The 5,549-nt window shown below is 36.8% G+C and overlaps 1 pseudogene; it reads left to right on the top strand.

Moving 5' to 3' along the window:
• The first annotated feature begins 4,606 nt into the window (after nucleotides 1-4,606).
• Nucleotides 4,607-5,263, top strand: LOC111553437 (annotated as a pseudogene).
• Nucleotides 5,264-5,549: the final 286 nt, after the last annotated feature.

Here is a 5,549-nt window from a genome sequence, read left to right as displayed (position 1 = left end):
AACAACTGCAGAATATACATTATTTTCATCAGCAGATGGAACATTATAAAAGGTGGACCACATGATAAGCCACAAAACAAGTCTCAATAAATTTAAGAAAGTCAAAATTATATCAAGTACTTTATCAAACCATAGTGAAATAAAATAAAAAAAAAAAAAAGTTCTACAAGGAGCCTTCAACACTATGCAAATACATGGAAAGTAAAGGTTCTGCTCTTGAATAATTTTTGGGTCAACAACAAAATCAAGATGGAAATTAAAACATTATTTGAATTAAGCAATAATGGTAACACAACTTATCAAAACCTCTGAAACACAGCAAAAGCAGTGTAAGAGGAAAGTTCATAGTATTAAATGCCTACATTAAAAAGTTTGAAAGAGCACAAATAGAAATTCTAAGATCACACCTGATGGAACTACAGGAACAAGAACAAAACCCAAATTCAGCAGAAGAAAATAAATAACCAAGGTCAGATCAGAGCTAAATAAAATTTAAATGAAAAATACAAAAAAAAAAAAACAACAACAAAAAGCTGTATTTTTGAAAAGATAAGCAAAACTGATAAACTATTAGCAAAATTAACCAAGAAAAGAAAAGAGAATATCCAAATAAGCTTAATTTGAAACAAAACAGGAAATATTACAACTGATACCACAGAAATACAAGATCGTTCAAGGCTACTATGAACACGTTTTCACAAACAAACTAGATATTTGGAGGAGATGGATAAATTCCTGGAAATATACAACCCTTGTATATTAAATAAAAGAAATAAAAACTCTGAACAGATTAGTAAAAGTAGTGAGATTGAAACTGTAATAAAAAATTGCCAAAAAAAAAAAAAAAAAAAAAGTCCAGGACCAGATAGATTCATAGCTGAATTATATCAGGCATTCAAAGAATAATTGTTACCAATCTTACTGAAACTATTTCAGAAGACAGAGAAAGAGGAAATCCTCCATAAATCATTCCATGATTCAAGTATTACCCTAATAGCAAGGCCAGGAAATAACATAACATAAAAAAAAAAAAAAAACTATAGACCAATATTCCTGAATATAAATGCAAAAACCCTCAGCAAAACACTAGCTAACAGAATTCAACAGCCTATCAAAAAGATAATACTCCATAATCAATTTGGGTTTAAATCAGTGACACAGGAATGGTTTAACATATGCAAGTCTATAATGTGATACATCACAGGAACAGAAGTAAAAACAAAAATCATATGATTATCTCAATAGATGCAGAAAAAGCATTTGACAATCCAGAATCCCTTTATAATTAAAACTCTCAGCAATATCAGCATAGAAGGGGCATACAAAGTAATAAAATTATCTATGACGAACCCACAGCCAACAATATACTGAACCAGGAAAAGTTGAAGGCATTCCCCTTGAAAACCGGAACAAGACAAGGATGCGTACTTTCACTCCTTCTATTCTACCTAGTACTGGAAGTGCTAGTCAGAGCAATCAGACAACAGACAGAAATAAAGGGCATCCAAATGGTAACGAGGAACTCAAACTGTAGCTGTTCACTGATGATATGATTGTAAACATAGAAAGCCCTAAAGAATCATCCAAAAAGCTCTTAGGACTGAAAAATGAATTCAGTAAAGTTTCAGGATATGAAATCAATGTAAACAAACTAGTAGCACTGCTATACACCAACAATGACAAATCTGAGAATCAATTCAAGAACTCAACCCCTTTTACAACAGCTGCAAAAAATAAAATAAAATACTTAGGAATATACCTAACCACGGAGGTGAAAGACCTCTACAAGGAAAACTGCAAAAGATTGCTGAAAGGAATTATAGATGACACAAACAAACAAATGGAAACAATCCCATGCTCATGAATGGATAGAATAAATATTGTGAAAATGACCATACATACTGCCAAAAGCAATCTGCAAATCCAAATCAATTCCCACAAAAACACTATCATCATTCTTCACAGAACTAGAAAAAACAATCCTAAAATTCATGTACAACCAAAAAAAAAAAAAAAAAGCCTGCATAGCCAAAGCAAAGCAAGACTAACCAAAAAGATCAAATCTGGTGGCATCACATTACCCAACTTCAAACTATACTACAAGGCTACAGTTACTAAAACAGCAGGATACTGGTATTAAAATAGACACACAGACCAATGGAACAGAATAGAGAACACAGAAATAAAGCCAAATTTTTACAGCCAACTTATCTTTGAAAAAGCAAACAAAAACATAAAATGGAAAGGATGCCCTATTCAACAAATGGTGCTGGGATAATTGGCAAGCCACACATAGAAGAATGAAACTGGATCTTGATCTTTCACCTTATACAAAAATCAACCTCAAGATGGATCAAAGACTTAAATCTCAAACCTGGAATCATAAAAACATCCAGAAGATAACAACAGAAAAGCTCTTCCAGACATTGGCTTAAGTGAAGACTTCATGATCAAGAATCCAAAAGCAAATGCAACACAAACAAAGATAAATAGATGGCACCTATTTAACTAAAAAGCTTTTGCACAGCCAAAGAAACAATCAACAGAGTAAACAGACAACCTACAGAGTGAGAGAAAATACTCACAAACAGTGCATCTGACAAAGAAGTAATATCCAGAATCTACAAGGAATTCAAACAAATCAGCCAGAAAAAAAAAAATAATTCCATCAAAAATGGGCAAAGGGCCAGGTGTGGTGTCTCATGCCTTTAATCTTGCACTTTGGGAAGCCGAGGCAGGTGGATCACGAGGTCAAGAGACCAAGAACATCCTGGCCAACAAGGTGAAACCCTGTTTCTACTAAGAATACAAAAAGTGGCTGGTCATGGTGGCACATGCCTATAGTCCCAGCTACTCAGGAGGCTGAGGCAGGAGAATCGATTGAACCCAGGAGGGGGAGGTTGCAGTGAGCCAAGATTGCACCATTGCACTCTAGCCTGGTGACAGAGCAAGACTCCGTCTCAAAAAAAAAGGGGGGGGAAAGAAAGAAAGAAAAGAAAATGGGCAAAGGACGTGAACAGACATTCTCAAAAGAAGATATACAAATGGCCAAAAACATGAGAAAAAAAAGCTCAACATCACTGTCAGGGAAATGCAAATTAAAAGTACAACGAGATATCACCTTACTCCTACAAGAATGGCAAGAATGGCCATAATTTAAAAAATCAAAAATAATAGCTGATGTCATGGATGTGGTGAAAAGGAAACACTTCTACACTGCTGTTGAGAATGTAAACTAGTATAATCACTACAGAAAACAGTATGGAGATTCCTTAAAGAACTAAAAGTAGAACTGTCATTTGATCCAGCAATCCCACTAATGGTTATCTTCTGCTGTACAGGGCAGAAGGTAGAAACTTCTCTGTCAACTTGGTTGTGCCTCAGTCTTAGGTAGGCCCTGTGTCCCATGGTGCCTGGGGTGAGGCTTTCTCAGTTACCCTGCCCCTGCTCAAGTAGCTACATGTTGCCTTGTGCCTTTGGAGGCTCAGTGATAAAGGCTCTTTATCATTAATGCCTTTCAGTAATGTAAAGACATTATTGTTTATTGAAAAATGTATGGAAGACAAAACATACCATTATAGATCACTTCATGTTCTACTTAATTAAATCCTAAATGTATTCTTGTATTTTGGCTACAAAATTATTGTAAATTATTTAAATTAAAATAAGGAAAATATTACTTTTACCCATACAATCTTGATGAATTTTTCTACTTCCACCCTAAATTTTGATTATAGAAATAATCTTTATGTTAAGTTTGAAATTATTTTTTACTTTCCAGCTACACATCAAACTCTATTTTGCATCTTATTACTTTCAGAAATAAAGTTTTCTAACAATTACGAATAATCCCTGCTTTACTTGGTGTTACATGCTATAAAATGTCAAGGGTGCTCTTGTTCACATCTCAGTTTCTCCTTAGGCAAAATCTTAAAGTCAACTATTCCAAATTGAATCTTGTGCTGTACATTTACTTATGGCATTTGGCATATTTTTGGACCCTGTCTGTATTATGATCTATTAAAAGGATCAAGGAGTCCTTCCAGAAATAAGAAAAAAACCACTAGAATATATATGGTCCCCATTGGGATGATAGTCAATGTGTGGTACTCTGTGAACGGTGAGAGGCTGGGCATCCACGTGGGTCATACAGGAGCTGTGTGCTGCATGGACAGTGACTGGGACAACAAGCATGTCCTCACTGACTCAGCCGACAACAGCTCAAAACTGATGTAGCTGTCCTGTGGCAAGGACTTTGGGAACAGACAAGCAGATGGCTACCAGGGCTTTGTGAGCTTTTTTTTTTTTTTTTTTTTTTTGATACAGAGTCTCGCTCTGTCACCCAGGCTGGAGTGCTGTGGCCGGATCTCAGCTCACTGCAAGCTCCGCCTCCCAGGTTCACACCATTCTCCTGCCTCAGCCTTCCGGGGAGCTGGGACTACAGGCGCCACCACCTCGCCCGGCTAGTTTTTTGTAGTTTTTAGTAGAGACGGGGTTTCACCGTGTTAGCCAGGATGGTCTCGATCTCCTGACCTCGTGATCCGCCCGTCTCGGCCTCCCAAAGTGCTGGGATTACAGGCTTGAGCCACCGCGCCCGGCCGTGAGCTTCTTTTATCTGCAGGACCTAAGCCAGATTGACAGCAATGAGACATACATGAAAATTTTTTACAATGACTATAATATCACCAGTGCTTTGTGAGGACTCCCCAGGGGAGTGCATCAACACAGGCCATAAGAGTGGAGTGTCCAACCAGTATAATGCCAAGTCTGGAGAGGTATTGGTGAGTGTTAAATAGCACTCCAAGAAGATCAGTGACATCCAGTTATCCAGGGACATGACCAAGTTCATCACTGCAACCAAGGACAACACAGCCAAGTTCTTTGATTCTACAACTCTTGAACATCAAGAGATTTTCTGGACAGAACATCTCATCAACTCAGCTGCCCTTTCCCCAATTATAATGACCATGTGATACTGGGTAACAGACAGAAAGCCATGGATGTAACCACAACCTCCAACAGGACTGGCAGGTTTGAGCCCAGGTTCTTCCATCTGGCCTTTGAAAAAGAGTTTGGAAGTCAAGAGCTACTTCACAACTGTCAACAGGGTTGCCTTCCCTTCTAATGGCAAGAGTTACAGCAGCAGAGGTGAAGAGGTTATGTTCACATTCATTGTTTAGGCCCACAGTACTTTGAATTTGAGCTTGAGGATTAAGAAGCTGGATCTACATACAGACCAGGCAGTCATCTTAAGAAAGTTTGAACCCTAAGAAATAAATTAGCTTGGTAATAAAAAAAATGATGAAATTTATAGTGCTTTTCATTTTGGACTTGGGACTGGTTATAAAAGTATATGATATAAGAAAAAATCTGTCATTTCTATATTTGAAAACACATTTATTCTGCTCAATTGCAAGTAAATGCAAAAGCTCAGTAATTACTGGGCAAACACATGTTTATGTCTCATCTTCATCCAATTATTTTCTCTTGATTTATGATCCCCATACATTGTATATTTCAGGAAATTATGAGTATAAAAACTTACATAA

The sequence above is a fragment of the Piliocolobus tephrosceles genome, chromosome 8 (assembly GCF_002776525.5).
Source record: "Piliocolobus tephrosceles isolate RC106 chromosome 8, ASM277652v3, whole genome shotgun sequence".
Classification (NCBI taxonomy): Eukaryota; Metazoa; Chordata; class Mammalia; order Primates; family Cercopithecidae; genus Piliocolobus; species Piliocolobus tephrosceles.
Note: the sequence above shows the minus strand (reverse complement) of the source record. Positions and strands in the feature narration are given on the sequence as shown.